Source organism: Pygocentrus nattereri, chromosome 10, assembly GCF_015220715.1.
Source record: "Pygocentrus nattereri isolate fPygNat1 chromosome 10, fPygNat1.pri, whole genome shotgun sequence".
Taxonomy (NCBI): Eukaryota; Metazoa; Chordata; class Actinopteri; order Characiformes; family Serrasalmidae; genus Pygocentrus; species Pygocentrus nattereri.
This window is the reverse complement of record NC_051220.1, coordinates 34,770,583-34,791,316: the sequence shown is the minus strand read 5'-3', so window position 1 is coordinate 34,791,316 and position 20,734 is coordinate 34,770,583. Positions and strand designations below refer to the sequence as shown.

The 20,734-nt window shown below is 38.5% G+C and overlaps 1 protein-coding gene across 1 annotated transcript in view; it reads left to right on the top strand.

The window, feature by feature from the left end:
- Window positions 1-20,734, top strand: part of LOC108423419 (leucine-rich repeat and fibronectin type-III domain-containing protein 2) — a 166,238-nt gene that overhangs the window by 100,597 nt on the left and 44,907 nt on the right. Inside the window, exon 3 of the mRNA XM_017690713.2 lies at window positions 16,936-17,032. The gene's annotated coding sequence lies outside the window, so the exon portion shown is untranslated. The remainder of the gene's footprint in view (window positions 1-16,935; window positions 17,033-20,734) is intronic.

Genomic DNA, 20,734 nt, shown 5'->3' with positions numbered 1-20,734 from the left:
ATCTATCAATATGTTTCTGTATTCTGGGTGGACAGGGAATGATGTGTTTACTGCCTAGATGTGTGGTGGCCTGTGACCCAGGCCTTCTGTCCCAAGTTCACCAACACTTTTTAATTAGGACAAAAAAAGGTCAACTGATGATACTGACCTGAAACTTACCGAGTATTACAAAGTATTAAACATAACAATAGTAATAATGTTAAGGTGACAAATAGCACATGTAATGCTTTGAAATGTTACAAGGACTATTTATATACCCCTAATAGGGGTAGTCAATGTTGAGAGGTAGGCAATATGATTATTTATATTATTATTGTGATAAATTACATTACATTACCTCACAATCTTGAATATCATAGTACTTTAAAAGCAGTGACCAAATGCATGTTTCATTACAAGGAGAACATAATGAGTTCTGTTTTACAGCATGTTGTTCAGAGCAATGTGCCAAATGCTGAATTAATATCATTCTGTTCATAGTTAACAATTAATATTTTTCATGTGGCCCTGCAGATTCTTTATGTCTGTCCTTATCAAAGCTCAGGAAAATGAAGTATTGCGACACATCTTATGTATTACATTGTATTTTTGCCATATGATTCACCCATAACACAGTAAACACTTAACTTAAACACTTTTAGCTTGTACATTTAAAATCATAACATTTGCCACATTATATGCAATTTTTTGGACTGGAATGATTGTTGTTCTTAGGCAGCAGAAAACATGGGTTTTTAAAGTCACTACTCTTAGTGTAGCTTCTTTTCTCATTAGCATGCTGCCTCTGTTGGCCAGGGAAATGCTCAGGTCCCATAAGACCTCACATAGCTTCAAATTCCAGGCAGTACTACATCAAATGATACAGAGCTGAATACATCCTGTTTTTGCATGTTTTAAAGCTCTAAAAACAAGGTGCTGCATATTTTATATCTAGTCTATTGAGTGTAACAGAAGACTTAAATTAATCCTCTTTATAACATCAATAAAAAGTACGTGAAGGAAGATATTTTGCTGTGTTTTAGGCTGACACCTTTCCACAGATGTCTGTATGAGGAGTATAATGTTTAGAAGGTCACACAGACTCCATGTTTATGCAACCAAGCTGATATAATATTCAATTTCAAAGTAAAATCTGCAAGGATATAAAACCAGACAGCCTTGTAAAATTCAAGCATCTTGTACCAAGACTGCACTTTGCAAAACATTTAGTTTGACCATGACAGTTTGTATCTTTGGTAATATTTTACTTGAACCCTGCTATAGCGCAAAAAATGAATCTTGGCAAGTCTAAATATCTTATATTGTATTTAACCTAATATTCTTCATGTTGAGGTTGTTGTAAACTTATAAGATTTACCCATTTAACTTTTTTCTAGATATTTTTCATTGAAGTATTTTTAAGTATTAATAAGTATTAATTTAAGTATATATATATATATATATATATAAAAAAAAAAAAAATATATATATATATATATATATATATATATATATACACATTTTTTTTTACTATATTGGCAAATTATTTTGCTTGTTTTAAGAAATCAGCCAATGTGATATATCACTGTATCCATACAACGCTAATGACAGTCAGATCTAATCGGATCTAATGTGTTTTTTTGACACAACAGCACCTAACCTGAAGTTAGTTCCAGTAAACGGTGCCAAAGCAGAGCTGCCTTTTCCTTTTTTTTGCTCTAATAACAAACAGCTGAGAGCTGATCAGAGCAAATTACCACGAAGGCTTGTTCTACTGGTTAGTTTGTTGCTCGTAATGCATGTGGTTCATTATCATGTCAGTGATCATGATGTGCACATGCAGCTTGCTGCAGGACACAGGTACTTTCACAATATTGACGGATTTGGGTCACTTACCTAAATGAGTTTGAAAGATCAGATTTGAGCAAAAAAAATCAGAACTGAGTAATGAGGTTTCTAATGTGAATGTAGCTTAATTGCCATGGCAGATGGCATGGCTAACTACATAAGCTGACATGACATCAAACAAATAACCAGTAATGATAACATTTGATAACAAGGTCTGTTCAGGTCATGACAGCATATACATCTGCCATGACGTCCATGCCAAGTCAAGGTTTATTTATATAGTGCAAGAGGTGATGTCACAAAGCAGCTTTACAGAAAAGTCTGGGTCCAAACAGTCACGATCAAGGAAAAACTCCCTAAGGGTAAAACAAAGAAACCTTGAGAGGAATCAAGACCCAAAAGGAGAGTCCATCTTCCTCTGGTGAACACCAGATAGCAAGCAAAAACAAAAGGGCAATATTAACAGAGAATAAGGTTTTACCATTAATATAAAATGTTAAAATCCATGGTTATGCCATGCTTATGTCAGAGTCATGCAGCAGTGTTCAAGGCTTGCTTTTTGTTGGGTAACTATAGGGCTCCTATGCTGGGGAGCTTATATTTGAATCTTTGTTGACTGCATGCTCCAGAAGCAATGACCCTAATACTCCTCCTGCACTGACATGGCAGAATTGTGTGGCTTTATGGAGAAGTTTGTCCCTTCACTACAGAGCCAGAATGTTCTCATCTTGCACCAGGTTCATTATCATAGCCTGTCACTATAGTGAATTTCTGAGTCTTTAATTGATCCTGTTTTCTATATCAATCCATAGTTTGCTGGACATGCCTCTGGTGAGCAAATTGCTGTAATTTTACACTAATTTACATTACGGTTTACAATAATACAGTGCTTTCTTCAATACATCATTGTAGTCTACTATTAATCCTGAGAGCTGATGTTCATTCTTAACATTCTTGAAGTTCCCTTGAAAACAAACTCCCAAAGAAATCTCTACCCTGCTACACAACATTGACATAACCACACCATACACGTGTCATGGCAGACGCCCAGAGAGGAAACCTTCAGAGAAGGCCTAATGAATTCTAGGAATTAAAATATACATGTCTGTAACTAACATTTTTATTCAGTAGAATCATGCTGTATTACTCTGCAAGTATTATAGTCCTAATCTTGCTTCATTGTTGAGCTCTAGGTGGATAGAAAGGGGTTAAATTCAGCAAATGGCCAGTGGAAAATTGGCCAATTGGGACAGATTAGACAAGATAAGATAAAATAATCCTTTATTAGTCCCACAATGGGGAACTTAGATATAAACTCAGAAATAAATATATGCATAATTAAAAAGTAACAAAGGAATCAACCAATTATTTTCTGCTTTCCAGTAAGTCGGACCAATTTTGTGAGAAACATGTTATTCTAAGCCCTCAGGAAGTCTTAGATATGTTTCTGACAGGGATTATAATCAACAGCTTAATTGTGGATCGTTAGAAATGGAAAACAGCAGTGGCAGTAGCTTTATTCCAGCCTCACTCCTGAAAAAGTCACTGTGAAACTGATACAAGGTCAAAACATATGTTAAAAAGCTTCAGGTAAAACATAGAATGCCCTTTAGAAGCTTCAAATGTCTGTGTTTAAACTAGAATGGGTATAACAAATGTTCATGTGAATGGCTGTTAGCTTAGCGCTTTAAAATGACTAGAATACCACAGGGACGTTTTGGCATTTGTGGTTTGAATTGAAGGCTCTAATGCTTATGGTTGACCACTACAGATGATTTGATGCCATGGCAGATTATGTTAGTGTCATATTACCATTTTTGAAAACTGTCATGACAGATATCATATTTGATGTAATGATGGCACAACAAAAAACAGCATATGACAAGCAGTAATGACGTGAAATGTGACATCTGTCATGACAATTACATGTTTATGGCATGGTTATGTCAGTGTTATATAGCAGTTTTCTTAACTGTTATCACTGTCAGTTGTTGGTCTGTCTTTCAAATGCTGCAGCTTTTCGTGTGAAAACTCTTGTTAAAAACATCAAAGGTAGTAATTCTATAATTGCATCACTATGTAGGTATCCACACTGTGATTACTGCTTGTAGCATTAGTGGCTTTTGAAAGAGTGAGTCCAGCCTCTGTGACAACAGCTGCATTCAGAACCAAACAATGTCAAACTTGATTTGTCATTTACTGGGGAAAAAGAAAGAAACTGCACAGCGGAGCCACGGGGCTGGAGCTCAGTGATTAGAAGAAGAGTATAGGCCTTAAACTTGCTTCTTTTCCTTAAACTTCTTCATACTTTTTTCAATTACCAGTACTGAAGCAAGTGGGCATATTCTACTTCTGTTACTACAAACATGATTAGTCAATTTGGCATTGAACTTTCGAGTTACACTTCATGTTCTTACACCAGCCTGCTGGATTATCATAATAACTTAAGAATGTGATATTGCTTCTTGAAATTTAATTATACTGAGCCTTCAGCAACTGCATTACAGCACTGATGGCAACACAGTGTGATGTTCAAAAGCACCCGTATGAGCTTAAGTATTTTGTGGCTGCAGTATTCTTGAAAACATGTTCCTTCTATTTGTTCAGGTGGCCTGAGTAAGAGTGAATAACATTTCTTTTAGAGGCCCATCTCATTGGGAGAGAGGATCGACAGGACACTTAACACACCAGTCCCTCTCAAATTGCCTAGACCAGATAAGTGGACATGCCTTGGGCCAAAGAGCAAGAACCGCGTAATGACAACATGGAGAAATATGATAAGCTCTTATCTTGGGGCACTTGTCCCTTCCCTACTGGAAAATGTGATTACACATCTCCACGGGGGGAATCACATAGGTGAGCTGACTGAAAAAGACAGCAAATATGGCTCATGCCAGGGCAGTGCTGTAGCTGTGACGTGGCTCCAGAGGTCAGATGTACTTTTGGAGTGGTTTGAGAGATTGTTAGGTGCTATATCTAAACAATGGGCACTGCTAGAAACAAAGTACAGTAGTCAGTTTTCATCAAACTGACATTTCTTCCATTCTTTTGACTTTGGTTTTGGAGTCGTAACCTGCAGACAGCCCAACAACCAACATAATATTCTTAAGAGCCACCAGAAGGTCATGGGGAGAAGTAATACTCATAAAAGATGATAGTCTAGACCAGTGAACTTGATGACTTTGATTGCAATTTGAGGGCTTGCTTTATAGTGTGACCAAAGTTTATGATGTTGAAGATACAGTATGTTACTGAAGTCAAGCAAGCAAGCAGTTGTGCTCGCTGCGCTCGATATATTTTTAGACTTGCTTTCAGTTTGATGTAAAAGGTAAGACATATTTCTTGCTCAATTCAGTCAGAAGAACTTTACAGAGTAGACATCAAGGTCAGCTCAGGTTCCTGCTCTAACAGGAATGCTTGCTTTTTGTTGGCTGGCTATGCAGCTTCTACTTGAATCTCAGTTTGCTGCATGCTTCAGAAGCGCTGACCCTGATAACTGCTCTTTCACTACTGAGTAGAATGTTCTCATCTTACTCATGGTTCATTATCATTCCCTGTCACTATAATGAATACTTTTGAGTGTTTCTGATTCTGATTCATGATTTATATATTACTCATAGTAAAATCACTATAATGCATGGCCTCAAATGGCTTTTATGAAACCATGACAGTTGAATGTAAAAAGCACACATTTTCAATAAATTACTCAAATTGTTATAAATGATAAGCAAAATCAACCCTTGCACTGAGAAATTTAGCTAATTTAGCATATGCTGTTGTTGCCAAGCAGTCAGTCACCCATCACTGTCTGTTGCAGTCATTTCATAAACCTTTTTATTTCTTGGTCATATAATAATGAAAGTATCATAATACAACAGTGTTTAATGCAGAAATCTTAATAAATTTTTTGACCATCAAATTACCACCACAATGATAATGCTAATCTCTGCTAGCACCTCAATGCCATTTGTTATATGCCACACTGTTATCCTCCTGCCACCTATTTGTTTTCCCACCACCACCACCTTAACACTATACTTAAGGCAGATCTAACTACAAATAGACATTTTAAGTAATTTATTTGCAGTAACATATGCAAGTAACATATTTTTACTTTTTATTTTGCAGCTCCCCAGATAGAAAGCGCATATTGATCTGCTGGATGAATAAGATTGGCAACCCACTGACTGTACACCACTGCCAGTCCACCCTCAGACCAGATTATTGTCCTGCATAAAAAGTTTAGCTAGTTTTTAAACCCTTCAAACAGATTTTAAGTGCACAGCTTTTACGTTGAATAATAACTTATGACATATATTACAAACAGTTAAAAAATATATATGACTAGGGCTAATGTAACATAATCTTGTTAAAAGTGTTGCTGCTGATACTGAGACTGGTTACATAACCGAAAAGTGGCTTTTTGTGTAATACTTTGCTTAAACTATGATAGGCATCCGTAAAAACGCTGAGCAAAAGGCCAATGGGCCGCCAGCTTCGCTATCAGTGGGCCAAGAGTGGCCCACTATCCTCTTGCTTTGGGTTAAAAGTTCAGTAAATACTTCAATTCAAATTGAACACTGACAGTTTTGCCTTTTTGTCTTTTAGTGTGTTGAGGTTCTTATCTTTTGCCATAGTTGTTATGAAAACAAGCTGTCACCCCTTAAAGTTTTTACTTTGTCTATCAGTAAACTCAGTGGCCTGGGTGAGCAGCACAACAGTTGGTTAACAGCACAATAGTTTTTATTGACTTGACGCAATAATACAGACATCAGTTGGTGTAAGGTGGTCGCAGGTGTGCCTATATTGAGTATTTTACAATGACTTCAGTTACAGTGAGTTCCAGTGAAAACTGGAAAACAGGCTGAAATCTATACAAAGATAAAATGTGAAAAATAGGCATGTTATTTCAAATTCTGTAACACTTTCAAGATTTCATGAGATTTCATTCCAGGTTCTGGATGATCTTTTTATTATTGGTGGGATCAGTAAATCAATAGATTGATGTTGTGGGCAGTGCTTATCAGGCCACTACAGGTCACTCATTGCACTGTGATAGCTTAAGGAAACATGTAATCATCATCTGTAATTGTGTCCAGAGGAGTACAGGCAATTTTCTTTTTAATGCTTTAAAATTACAGTAAAGTTTCTCTAAAGTGCAATACAGTATATTTACAGTATTATAAATATTGAATATTAACAGGCAGTAACTCCCTACAAATTTTCACAGCGGGCTTTTAGAAGATACAGAGTAGAAAATATAGAATATTTTAGAAGATATAGAATATACATGCAAGTTTCGTCTGGGGTCAATTGTTTATTTCTTCGTTTGTTCTCTGAAGAACTTATCTGAAATCTTTTATGCCCAAAAGAGGCAGAGATTTGTAGATTTGTTTATATTAAATGCAAATGTCACAGAGTGTCATTGAAAACATTACTGTGCTCTACTCATTCATCTCCACCGAGCTTTTGAAAAGGTCAAGGCTCTCGATTAGGCTTGATTTTTTTCCCCTGTTGCCAGAGATCTGTTTTTCCATCAAAGTAAGCCTGTTCAACTTCAATTAGAAACATGTCATGACTCTAAGTATTGTGTTAAGAATTTCCTCAAAAGTATTGTATTATGAGAGACACAGAACAGATTCCATGCTATGAAAGCTATTTTTATTTCAAGAGCTTTTCAGAACCTCATTCTGACTGCAGGAATAAGGTGAGGGGATGTTGAAATGGGAATATGATACAGACGTGCAGATTTAAACCAGGGTGCAAGAAATAAGTGGAAAAATTTGCGTGACTGGCTGAGCTTGAGGAAGTGTGATTTGAGTATGACTTCAGCTTATGGAAATGATGGAGTCGGGCCTCAGAGCAAAGAAATGTAAATTGATTGTTGAGGAAACTGCTTTACATAAAGTCTTGTTTTTGTCCCACCCAGCATCCTCTTTAGAGCTCTTCAACAAACTGAGACAGTCTTTTTTTACACATACAAACCCTGATGTGTATATATAACCTCTTGCATTTGGGCATCTGTAAATGCCTGGATCCAGGTGGCTGTATGCAAAACACTGCATTAGTGCCTGTAAGCTGATTCAAATCACATGTGGCTATCCAGATATGTTTATGCATAGAGAGCTGTACAAAAGTCAGAGAATACTCTGACTAATAATAAATAAATAAATAAATATAAATTTATTTAATTTCCAGGCGGCACGGTGGCGTGGTGGGTAGCGCTGTCGCCTCACAGCAAGGAGGGCCTGGGTTCGATTCCCCGGCCGGGTGACCGGGGCCCTCTCTGTGTGGAGTTTGCATGTTCTCCCCGTGTCTGCGTGGGTTTCCTCCGGGTTCTCCGGTTTCCTCCCACAGTCCAAAGACATGCAGTCAGGCCAATTGGGTGTGCTAAATTGTCCCTAGGTGTGAGTGTGTGAGTGACTGCCTGTGTCTGTGTGTCTGCCCTGCGATGGACTGGCGACCTGTCCAGGGTGTATCCTGCCTTCCGCCCGAAGACTGCTGGGATAGGCTCCAGCTCCCCCCCGCGACCCTGACGGAGAAGCGGCATAGAAAATGGATGGATGGATGGATGGATTTAATTTCCACTCTAATTGGCTGCTAAGTACCAGTTTTAATTTATCAGTGTCAGGAAAAAAGCAGTAAAACACATTTAACACTAAATTACACAGAGACCTCAACAAGTAAGTATATCATTTTTCTATATTTAGTGTTTTAACCTGTGCCGTTATTACAGCTTCCATTTCTTAGAAGACTTGTTTTCATTTTTTAAAGAAATCTGCAGGCATATTTTTTCCACACCTCCAAAGTTCAGTCTTAGAAGTTGGTTGCATTTTCTGCGTCTTACAATCCAAATAATACCAAACACCTTCAGTGGAGATCTGAACTCTGGGGTGGTCAGATTGTTCTGAGGACACCAGCAGCTTTTTTTTTTTTTTTGATGTGCAGATTTTCTCCAAAGTTCAGTCTTAGACGTTGGTTGCACTTTCAGCTTCTCATGATCCAAGTGATCCCACAAATTTAGACTCCATAAAACCTGAATCCACATCTGATCAGTTTCTAGTGCAGATGTTCTTTTTGTCTGTTTGCCCTTTGTCTGTAAGGGCTTCTTGACAGCTACACATCCTTTTAGACCCACAGCACTGATTTGTCTTCTCACAGTGTAAGGATGGACACACCTATGCATTCATTTTCTTCTCTCTCTCAAAGATGAAAGCATTCAGGGCCTTTTTATGCTTGTATTTTTCAGTTTTTGATTTGAAAATGACTGTTACCCTTTACACTGAATGTAAACTTCATGATGAATGGACTAGATGAAAAGACCCAAAATGACTTGGAAAAAAATCTGCTTCTATTGTGTTACATTAAAAATAAAGTAGGATTTTGGTTTTTTCCTTCTACTGTAAAGTCATCATTTTGGAGAAACAAGGTTTTGTTTCCGACAGCAGCGAGCCAGCTCTTTCACAGTTGTTAGGAATTAAATTTTTTCTTTATTACTTGAGTTCTGTAAACTCCTTTTTTCCTCTTATTTTCTTGGTGGATTTTTAAAGTGGGCTATCGTATCTAATATCCTGAGAAATATCAGAAATTTAACAAATAACTTGTACTTAATGGATATTTTGAGTGAAATACAAGAACAATTTGCACAGTACTGTCCTCTATTGACACAGAGTGAAAGAAAGAACTCCATCCATCCATCCATCCATTTTCTAAGCCGCTTCTCCGTCAGGGTCGCGGGGGGGTGCTGGAGCCTATCCCAGCAGTCTTCGGGCGGAAGGCAGGATACACCCTGGATGGGTCAGAAAGAACTCTAGATAATCAATTTTTCATTCCAGAAAATGAATCTATTTGAATTGTAGTCTAGTAAATTATTCTTAAACATTATAATAGTAGTGACATTGACAGAGAACTTACACCTTTGCCTTTTCAAATAATGCATGTCCTGGTAGCCTAAATATTGCCGGATGCTCATAATATGAGTCCAATATGGTCTCAGCGACTATAAATGGATGTCCCTCTGTGGACCTTATTGTTGGTAAGCAGCAATGTGATGAGAGCTCTGCCCTAGAATTGACTATTTCTGTGTGGAAGTGATGAGCATTTGTTAGAATTTATTAGATATGTGCCCCACTTAGCCAGAGAGAGTGGAGGAGCGTGCATGCTTCTGCTTCAGCGTGGAGAATAAGGTGTGGTAGTGGCGGGGGGAGGGGGGGGGGTGCAAAATGGGGACAAAATGAGAGAATGAGCATGTGTTCCCTGAGAGATGGGATGGCGAGAGAGAAGCAGAGAGATGGAGAGAGATAAATAGCAACAGGATATTACTGAGCTTCCCCTTATTATTCGCCCTCATCTTCGCTGACGCCCTCTCCTTTTCAGAACCCCTATCATAAAAACATTTCTTTGGAGTGAGGGTGAATTTATTTGGGCAGCTGTGACAAGTGATCAGGCTCAGCTTTGAGAAGCAGTTTATGCATCATCACTCTGGAAGCACATGTTCACAGAATGAGAAAAACAACCCCACAATGCTTCTGATAGATTCTTTTCATATACCACTATTTCATGTAGTTCTGTGACATATGAATGCAAGAAAACAAGCAATTCATCCTCTTATGTGAATTCCGGTGCCAGTTTCATTATTACTTTCATTTTGCCATACTATTACTATGTAATTATATATTTAGTAACAGTGAACAGTGAATTTCTGTATTGAAAGATTGGAGCTGGAACTTACCATTTACTGCAGTGACATAAATACAACAACAATATAACAATATCTGACTTTTTCAAAAAAATGTTCAAAATAAACAACAACCAATAACAACAAACAATGGTAAATTGTTATTGGACTTCTGTGTCAGGCATGGATTGTCCATAACAAACACCAAGTTTGAACACAAGGATGTTCATAAATGTACATGGTACCAGAGCTGCTTGGGTCAGAGGTCAATGTTGGACTTTGTTGTCGTTTCATCTGACTTAGGACCATATGTTCTGGACACTAGGGTGAAGAGAGGTGCTGAGCTGTCAACTGATCATCATCTGGTGGTGAGTTGGATCAGATGGCAGGGAAGACTGATGGTCAGACCCAGTAGGCCCAAGCGAATAGTGAGGATGTGCTGGGAATGACTGTTGGAGGCCCCTGTTTGGAATGATTTCAACTCCCACCTCCGGGACAGCTTTTCTCATGTCCTGGAGGAGGTAGGGCACATGGAGTCTGGATGGACCCCTGTTCAAAACCTCCATTGTGGAAGCTGCCAGGTGTAGCTGTGGCCAAAAGCTTGTGGGTGCCTGTCGGAGCGGTAACCCAAGAACCTCCTGGTGGACACTGGTGGTGAGGCAGGCCGTCAAGCTGAAGAAAGAGGCCTTTAGGGACTGGTTGGCCCAAAGGACTCCCGATTCAGCAGATAGGTACCGACAGGCTAAAAAGGTGGCAGCTGCAACGGTGGCAGAAGCAAAATCCAGGGCATGGGAGGAGTTTGGTGAGGCCATGGAAAAAGACTTCCATTCAGCCTCAAAGAGGTTCTGGACAACTGTCTGGCGACTCAGGAGTGGTCGGGGTGGCTGTGCCCAAGATCTTTGGAGCACTTTGAAGAACCTCTTAATCTGGGAGATGTGCCTCCATCACGGAGATGGCTTATGACCGTGTTCCTCAAGATATCTTGTGGGAGGTCCTCTGGGAGTATGGGGTGCCGGGGCTACTACTCCGGGCCATCAAATCTCTGCACTCCCGGAGTGAGAGCTGTGTCCATATACTCAGCATTAAGTCAGACTCTTTCAGTGTTAGCGCTGGACTCCGCCAGGGTTGTGCCCTGTCTCCACTCTTGTTCATGATATTCATGGACAGAGTGTCAGGGCATAGCTGGGGTCAGGAGGGCATTATGTGTGGAGGCCAGAGGGTGGCATCTCTGCTATTTGCAGATAATGTTGTTCTTTTGGCTGAATCACATGGATGGACCACTGGAGCGGTTTGCAGCTGACTGTGAAGTGGTTGGTATGCGGATCAGCACCTCCAAGTCTGAGTCCATGGTCTTGGCCCGGAAAAGGATGGCATGCCCACTCCAGGTAAGGGGAAAGGACCTGCCCCAGGTGGAGGAGTTTAAGTATCTTGGGGTCCTGTTCATGAGTGACGGGAAGAGGGATCGTGAGATCATCCTCAGGCTGGGACAGGCGGCAGCAGTAATGTAGACTGTAGTGGTGAAGAGGGAGTTGAGCCAAAAGCCGAAGCTCTCTGTTTACCGGTCGATCTACATCCAGACCCACACCTATGGTCATGAGCTGTGGGTAACGACCGAAAGAACGAAATCGCGAATACTTGCGGCAGAAATGAGCTTTCTTCGTCGGGTGGCGGGCTACACGCTATGCAATAGAGTGAGGAGCTCGGTCATCCGAGAGGAGCTCAGAGTAGAGCCGCTACTCCTCTGCATTGAGAGGAGCCAGCTGAGATGGTTCAGGCATCTAATCCGGATGCCCCCTGGACGCATCCCGGTGGGGGTGTTCCAGGCATGGCCTACCTCCAAATTGGCCTGGGAGCGGCTTGGGGTCCCCAGGAATGAGCTGGAGGAAGTTGTGGGGGACAGGGTCTGTGCTCTCCCAACTGCTACCGTGACCCTATCTGGACTAGCAGTCAACGATGATGATGATGATGATGATGATGACAATAACTTTTCTTAAATCTTAATATTTCCCCTTCTGCTTGCAAACACAAAAATCCTATCAAATAAAAGTTTAAAATCAACACTTTCAACAAAATTGAATAGAGAGTGAGAAATAATATCAAATTAAATCATTTTGATGTATGATTGTTACTGCCAATACCAAATATACATCTCCAATAATAAAACTCTAATAATGCTTCATAAGCATGTGAACACAAGTTCACTATTCATTATAATGCATGTAAAATGGAAAATGATCTATGCACAATTATAAATTATCTATAATTGTAATTTAAAATTAGATTTAAATCACTGAGTGATTCACATAAAGATAATTATATTTTATGTCTTATATAAAACAAATTAATGATATGATACTATAATATATGATAACATACTTTTGTAATGTATGATGGCAACATGTAATTCCAAACAAATTATAAAAGCACATATTATTTAAATTATTACTGCAAATTTTTAAGTTAAAAAAGTCCATAGTAAACACAATTACTTTACACATAAAACAGTGTCTAAATATGACCAGAATACATAAGCAGCACCAAAATAACCCTGTAAGACTGCTTATTGTCTATGTAAAAAAAACATTATAATGGATAGTGACACTTGGTATTTAAATCAATAAAAATGATTATTTTAAATTATTAGGGCCTTATTTATTATTATTATTACAGCTTCATAATGCATTTCTGCACACTTAAACGGGGTGGTTCCTCTAGGGTTCTTTACTAAAGAACATGGTTCTATATAGGAAGAATTGACGTATTGAAGATGGTTCTATACAGAAGGTTTTTGGAAAGGATTCTAAATAGCACCAAAAATGGTTCTTCGATTGTTATGATAGAAGAACCCTTTTTGGTGGTCTATATAACCCTTTTCAAAAAGGGTTCTATATAGAACCACAAATAGAGCACACTCTCCATTTTCTTCACAAAAACAAAATTAATCTGTGTGGTGTTTACAAGTATACAAAGAGTTATAATTGTATGGAGAACTATTTATGAACACAGGCTTTATAGAATGTGCTACCTGTCCTTCTATCCATCTGTCTGTATAACTATTCATCTATTTATTTATGGGTTTACTTATTTATTTATTATTGGCTTTCAGTGGGCTTGTTCCCTCTACAAATGAATGTATGAATGAGCTGTGAAACGTTGGACTTTTGGTCTGGATCAAAACATGGTATGAACGGTTCATATTCATGAGTGTTCTACACTGTGTTGGTTGATGTAGGAAGCTCATAGTATGGAAAAATAACCAAAGTTTCAAAGGCATCTGACCACCACTACATGTTTAGAAGGCTAACTCAGTGTAAGTACAAAAGCATCCATATCAGCCGTGTGCAGTATGTTTGGGGAAAGTGGAAGTGGAAATTCTCAGCCAATCAAATTGCATGTCTTTTTCATTCAAACAGCATCACAGAAATAGCTCCAACAGTAGAACACACCAAGGGGGTTCAACAGCAGAACAAAACATGAAACTATGCTAGAGTGAGTTATTTATGGAACAGATATAAGAGATATAAGTGACCTCTAAAGTTGCCATGTATTTGAATCCATCTTAATAGTTCTTTATACAAGACTAAGTGTGGATTCCAGAGGGGGTTAAAAAGACGCAGTCTTTACCAGTAAAGGTGGCTGCTCCATGAAGAAAAAGAAAAAACATGAGCAAAAACGGAAATCAATCCTACAAACTGTTCGAGAGAACATAAAGCTGGCTGGCCTGCAGGGACAATAGGCTATAAAAGTCAAAGTCAAATAGGCCTCTTAACTTCAAATCCACATGAACATGACAATCCATCTGATCTAAAGCCATTCCATGCTATATTGCATACGACCTAGAGCTGTGCATTTGCAGCGGACGTTTTGTTTGTGCCTGCTGGAGGATTTGACAAATTATCAGATTGCTGTGGGTTTAGATGTTGTGCTGAGTTTAGATGTTCTTATAGCAATTATGTAATTTACACAAACATCCCGTCTCCATTTCGCCATCTGCTTTATTTCTATAGATCTCTCTTTTGGTTGCTCCAACCTCCGATGATGAAAATGTACATTGCAAGGTCCCAGTATGTAGCAGAAATTCCAATATGTTGTAGCTCACCAAAGAAGATGTGATAAAGCTCTGTTCTAAGAAATGTTGTGTCTCTCTAGTGCTAAAGCGATCAAGACCTTGGAAGAGGAATGAGGCCAGGTTTCTGAAAGGAGCAGTCACTGGAGAAACAAGCATCCACCTTCTATCTCCCCTGAGTGTCGTTCTTTTCTTCTTTATGTACCATAAATTATAGTCAGTTTGACAGAAGTGTTATTGTAGTAGGGCAGAGCATCAAGGCTCAAACAATATTGCCTGTGGACATCTTGGTGGTTCAAATGGCTAAGTTGTTTAAGTTCGACCAAGATCAGCTTGGGCTTTTACCCAGCTTGTTGCTAACTTGGCTAAGTCTCTAAAGTCTGAGATAAATTACATAGGTCCTACCCAATGTATGACCATGAATCACAGGCAGGCTGAATCTGTACTGGTTGGCCCTTGAATGTAGATTTTAGGCAGTTGCAGTCATCAAATTGAGACATTGTTAGGGGACACTGAGTCTGATGTCTTGCTTCCTTACCTAGTTTCAGGCCAACTGATTCATATAAAGAATCAAATTGTCCTTTAGTTTTAACATATCTTATCATGCTGGTATCTGCTGTTCCGCTTTGTGGATGGAAATAAATTTGCCAGTGTTTCACTTTGTTACACTACAATTCCCTGGCCAGTAATCAAAAATGCAAGGGACTGCCCTCTGACCTAGGGAACTAGACATCTACATGGCGCAAATGTACAGGTGCCTACAGAGCCCTGATGGTGACCCCGTATAAATAAAAAATAATGTGAAGCCATGATTTAGTAAGGTGTGGGAAAAATATTTAAATGCACTGTTTAAATTATCTTGGTCATAACCCTTAAAAAGTCATGGCCACACTTTATTTTTAATGTATATGGGATGTCACCAGCATGGCTCCGTAGGCCCCCTTTCTTTCCTATTTGAAAGCCCAGGTAGTGCAAGACACAGGGGGTCCTGAATGTCTCATTAGTTAAATTCTGGTAAATTCTGTGGGGTTCTTAAAAATACTAACGCAAACTAACACAAGAGAATGTGAATGATGAGATGGAGGAGAGAGGAACCCAAAGGAAATACCAAAATTGTGCTCACCTGTAACACTAGTCATTTTAATGCATGGATTTATGGATGTAGATTGGCAAGCACACTTGCTTCAAACCACATTTTACTGTTGCCATCTCCTAATAATGAGAGAGCGCAGGTTTTCATGTGGGTTGATATGTTTGGTTTGGTTCAGCAAGTAAGATTAGTTTTATTGTATGTAATAGCTAGTTATTTATTAAAAATACAGCCTGAAAGAGTCATATACTCAGTTTCTTCATAATCTATTAGAGGTAAAAAGTTGTATACTAACCCCACGGCTTGAGAAAGATAATGACGGTGGTTTTCTAAATCATGTGTATCATCACTGAAGTGTCTACTGTTATCAGTATTTATTATTATTATAAAGGATCCCTGATAAGGCTCAGTAGAGGTTACGTGTTTGTGTTTGTGCCACCAGCTCACACACACAATCCAAGGTCTTAAGAGTTAGAGAATTGTAGAGAACATGAATACCTGCCCATTGGGCCTCTACGTTCTTACTCCTGAGCAAACATCTCTTGTTTATGGTCTATTATTTCCTTTCTTTCCTAACATCTCATATCATTTAGAGCTTTTCTGTTGTTAGTTCATTAATACTTGTCTGTCTGTGCAGCTTCTCCTAAAAGTTTGAAACTATAAGGCTACATAAAGCTTTATTACTAAAAAAACCTAAATTATATTAAGAGAACTTGGATACAGTTGTTGTCCTGTTTCTGTGTCACGATTGGCCCCTCCCAGTCCTGTCCATGTGTTCGTGTTGTGTTTTGGTTTAGCCCACATGTTCTTTGTTTTGGTTTTGTTGTCCAGCCCCCTTGTTTCATGACTCCACCCCTGATTCTTTCTACCTGTGTTCCCACCTGTTCCTCATGTATTTAAAGCCTGTGTTTTTCCCTGTCTGGTCGCTGGTGTTTGTATTGGTCTTTGTACTGTTCTGGTTGTACTGTTTGTATGTTTGATTCTGGTTTGTCTGTGACGTCTGCCCCCCAATCAATCTGTGTTGGCTCTATGACCCTGGACCGTTTAGACTCTGACCCTGGATTTGCCCATAATAAAAGTTGCTTACCTCAGCACATGTGTCTGCCTCCTCGCTCCCCGTTACATTCTGCTGCATTTTTTTTTTCTCATTTGAAATGGTGCAGCTGTTTGTGATACAGAAGTAGCTTGGCTCATTTAAATTTACACCCAACTTTGTGGAGAAAAAGTTTATTAGCAGATGTTGTATTTTTGAACAGTGTTTCTTTTTCATTCCAGGCTGACAACTTGTTGAGGCATCGAGGCGTGAACTTGAAAGCATCTTTGGCATTAAAAGGGTGAGAGGGACCTTATGGCAGAAAACCACACTATCTAGGTAAGAAGGATGGAGTGTTGACAATTGTTCAGTGCACTGCTAAAAAAGTTGTTTTAATACCGTGGATTCCAAAAGCTATAGGGTCACTTGAAGTTTCTGTATAACGCAGAAAATGAAAATGTTTCACTGGTATGACCATCATGATAATTAGCATAGTAACTAATTATAATAATTCTTGTTTTTTTGAGAATCTGCCCTTTATATTTTGTATGAGTAAATGACCCTTTGCTTGCTTTCTACAACCTAATTTTGCTAAATATTGCTCTGTTAAGAGCAAATAAACCATTTATTGTGCAAGTAAGAAGACAAGCTACTTCATTAATGACAAACACATTTGTGCAAAATGGAACAACACTGCAGTTCTATTGACTTACAGTATATGGTGGAGCGAAAGGTGTATGAGTTCATGTTTGGTGTTATTTTTTCTGTATTAATAAATGCTGACATTTATTAGATGCATATCATAGTTGATAGAAGGTATTAAAGCAGTGCCACATCAAGCAAGTACAGGTACCTTGATGAGTCCATACCAGTTTTATTGGTGATACTTCAGGTGCAGAAGTGCAGAATCTCTTGGCCTCTTGGTCTATGTATATTCCAGTGTTCAGTAGGGTGGAATCACACACATTCAACTGCACACACACACACACACACACACAGATATCTTCTAAGCGGCTTGTCTTTCTGGGTTGTGGGGGGAGGTGGAGCCCATCCCAGCAGTCACCGGGCAGAAGGCAGGACACAGGGTAAAATCACTTGCTCGATTATTTATTTTTTTGTTATTTTATATACAATAAAGAATATGCAATGTAGATTTAAATATTTCTGTTCTCCAAAAGATAATTTAGAAGATTTTTTTTTATGTCAAGAATTCTTGGCCTAAGAATGATTGCTAGTGTACTGGAATTATCTATTTTATTTATTTATGTATTTATTTATTTATTTATTTATTTGCTGTCATATGCCATGAGATTTGACCTACTCTTTGGAAATATGCTGATTCTTGGATATTAATTGTATAATACTGTATCTTCTCAGTGTTATACAAGATTATTGTTAGTCATTTTAGAGTCTACTACCACTGAGTTCATTATTCTGGACACATCTAGCTGTTCTTAATTTTATTTACATTGTGCTACTAATGGACAGGATGGTGGCGCTGTTGCCTCAGCAAGAAGGGCCTGGGTTCAATATCTTGGCTGGGCAACCAGGGTCCTTTCTGTGTGGAGTTTGCATGTTCTCCTCATGTCTGTGTGTGTTTCCTCAAGGACCAAAGACATGCAGTCTGTCCAACTGGACACGCCAAATTGCCCCTAGGTGTGAATGTATGTGTGATTGTAAGAGGCTGTGTGTCTGCCCTGTGATGGACTGACATCCTGTCCATGGTGTTTCCTGCCTTCTGCCCAGTGAGCACTGGGATAGGCTCCAGCACCCTCCACGACCCCGGAGGATAAGGCTAACATATTATGATCATTTTGTACATTTATCTGCAACAAAATTGTTTTTATAATGTTGAAAAACATTGATTCCAAATAATAATGTCAGACTCTGAAGTAGTAGTGTATATTTTCTTGCCTTGCAAACCTGTTATTTCAAAAGGCACCACATCCTGCTGCTCACAAGAAATGTTCTCTCATGATTCACTTCATTTTTCCATTGCTGTTGTAACTAACAATAGCAATTACATCACAATTTCTATATCAATGGGATAATGGCTTTAATTTCCACTTCTCACATGCCTGTTAAGTCAGTTGTGACTGTCCCTGCGTAGTTCCCTGATAATCAACATGAATGTGGTAACATTTTTTATCGACACGATTTTCCGGGGCAGCTCTGCAGCGGCACCTGGATGCATACCGAGATGTTTGTGATAGGAAACCTAATTTATTTTTCATATACTCTCCGAGATTGAATTCCGCATACAGTATCATGCCACATAGCTATTTTGCACAGGCCCCCTGATTCACAAAAAAGATGAAAGAATAGTGATCAAAGATATGCAGGCAAAGTCGTCAGGCACTGTGGCAGCTGAGATTGCTGCCGGCGAGAACAATATAGACAGAGTTGAGTGAGTCATTCTGTCTGCTGTCACTGCCTATTTTTACTGGAGCTTATATGGAATGACATCAGAGAACACAATTATAACAATGAATTACAAGCACTTAGCCATCTTTCACTGTCTTTGTCACTAACTCAATTACTGCATGTGCAAATCGAGACTGAGGCCCTGCCATTCATTTCCACAAATACTGCTCAGTGCATTGTTGAAACTACATGTGCAGAACTACTTATCTGTTGGATTAACGTAATGATCTTTAAAATCGTCTTTGTTTGGATTTAGTAGCTTAATCTATTTAAAAATTCATTGTATTGTTCGAGAGGAAATAGATGTAACCGATACTGAGGCAAGTCCCAAGGAGCCTAAATTTCTTTCCAGGTAGATTAATAGTAGTGTTGCATGGATCTTTATAAATTGCATGTAGTTGCATGGGGTATGATTATGCATTGTATGTAGTTCTTCATTTAGTATTCTTATGTATTGGGTATATTTCTCCAATGGGTATAGTTATGGATGTTCTCCAATGGGTATAGCTATGGACAGTTATTTGTTGGATATAGTAATGCATTGTATACAGTTCTGTATTGTGTATAGTTATGTACTGGATATAGTTATGCATTGTGTACAGTTCTATATTGTGTACAGTTATGCATTAGGTATAGCAATGCATTGTGTACAGTTCTAGATTGTGTACAGTTATGCATTAGGTATAGCAATGCATTGTGTACAGTTCTGTATTGTGTATAGTTATGTACTGGATATAGTTATGCATTGTGTACAGTTCTATATTGTGTACAGTTATGCATCAGGTATAGCAATGCATTGTGTACAGTTCTGTATTGTGTACAGTTATGCATTAGGTATAGCAATGCATTGTGTACAGTTCTATATTGTGTACAGTTATGCATCAGGTATAGCAATGCATTGTGTACAGTTCTGTATTGTGTACAGTTATGCATTAGGTATAGCAATGCATTGTGTACAGTTCTGTATTGTGTACAGTTCTGTATTGTGTATAGTTATGTACTGGATATAGTTATGCATTGTGTACAGTTCTGTATTGTGTACAGTTCTGTATTGTGTACAGTTATGTATTGGAATTAGTTATGCATTGTGTACAGGTCTGTATTGTGTACAGGTATGTACTGGAAATAGTTATGCATTGTGTACAGTTCTGTATTGTGTACAGTTATGTACTGGATATAGTTATGCATTGTGTACAGTTCTATATTGTGTACAGTTATGTACTGGATATAGTTATGCATTGTGTACAGTTCTGTATTGTGTATAGTTATGTACTGGATATAGTTTTGCATTGCAGTTATGCATTGTGCGTAGTTATACATTAGAAATAGCAATGCATTGTGTACAGTTCTGTATTGTATATACACACACCGGCCACTATATTAGGTACACCTTGCTAGTAAAAGGTTGGACCCCATTTTGCCTTCAGAACTACCTTAATTCTTCATGGCATACTTTCAACAAGGTGTTAGAACCATGTGTCCAAGACAAGAACGCATTAGGAACCTTAACTATTAGCAAAGAAGATTAAAGATTTTTCAAATGTGAATAATCAAAATATATTTTCACTCAATAATATTTTCACACATTTTTATTAATGACTGTGCACATGCCAAAAT